This window comes from Gavialis gangeticus, unplaced genomic scaffold, assembly GCF_001723915.1.
Source record: "Gavialis gangeticus isolate Ggan-Ray unplaced genomic scaffold, GavGan_comp1, whole genome shotgun sequence".
NCBI classification, from domain to species: Eukaryota; Metazoa; Chordata; order Crocodylia; family Gavialidae; genus Gavialis; species Gavialis gangeticus.
Genome location: NW_017729026.1, coordinates 4,621,743 through 4,623,085, shown reverse-complemented (window position 1 = coordinate 4,623,085; position 1,343 = coordinate 4,621,743).

Sequence of the window (1,343 nt, the reverse complement as noted above, 5' to 3'; positions counted from 1 at the left end):
GAACCCGTGCTGGTTGCCCCTGAGCATGCCGTTCCCTGCTGGCCCCTCCTGGATGCGTGCCAGAATAATTTTCTCGAACAGCTTGCCCAGGATCGAGGTAAGGCTGACTGGCCTGTAGTTCCCCGGGTCCTCTTTCCTCCCCTTTTTGAAGATGGGAACCACGTTGGCCCTCTTCCAATTTGCAATTTTTAAACAGAGAAAACCAAGATCCCTACTGATCACCATGTTTTCAGTCCTGCAGAATTCCTTCTGAACAAAGACCTGAACCTAACACTCATTTCTTTGCAAGATCTTGGGTTCAAATCAAGATAGGAGAGGGAGGGTGTGAGGGATGCAGCAGAGTTTCAAGAGAAAGAGAATAGAAAGGACGGGGAGGGCGTCTTTTAAGAGCAGGAAAGGAATGTTACATGATTGTAAACCTTTAAGGAAAGGACATAGTGTCTTTGTATGCATTGGTCAAAGACTTCCCATAGTAAAGCCCTGAGTCTGACTGGGCCTCAGGGTGTCATGATCAGATATGTTTCACATAATAGTCAAGCTGCTGATCTAAACGGAACTGAACAGACAGACCACATGAGGTTTGTCCATTCCCCTACTGCCAAAAAGGAAAAGGAGATCAGGTATTTGCAACAAAACATTTCCTTGTTTTCAGGCAGGAAAATTGAATACATTCTAGCCTCCCCAACTCCACAAACAGATCTGCTCTTAATAACTCACCCAGCTCTTATGGAATATTATTTAATACAGTATAAATTTACCTAGCATGGGTTGCATTACCTTTTTCATTATAATAAATTGCAGACTGTCTCTGTAGCTTTCTGGGAGTCTTCCCCTTACCTCTGAGGAATAGATAGCTCATATCTCTACTCAAAATTGGATTTTTATTAGTTCTTATGCATCCCAGGCACTTTCATTATAGACATGGCATGATTGACATGACGAAGTCAGCGCGCAGGCTTGATAGCACTGACAGGGCTCATCTCCATTACAAATATAAAGAGGTCTAGATACCAAAACGCAACAGTGTTCAAGGCTTTAACTCTTGCATGCATGAAGACATGGTTAGCCCCCACAAAACCCATACATTTTACCAGTCCTGTTTGTAACTGGATTAATGGACAGCTGTGTTAAAATTGGTGCCCAAAGCCTTAGTCACAACACCTCATCTTCTTTAATTTATAGTTTTATTGTAGCTGCAGAATAGAAACAAAACAGGAAGGAATGATTTATTGAGTTGATCTGCTATTCAAGGCTATCTATTCATATTTTATAAATATTTCTAAAAATCACAACCTCTCCCTCCAAAAAAAACTGCAAAGGGTTTATGCTTCCAAAAGGGTTGC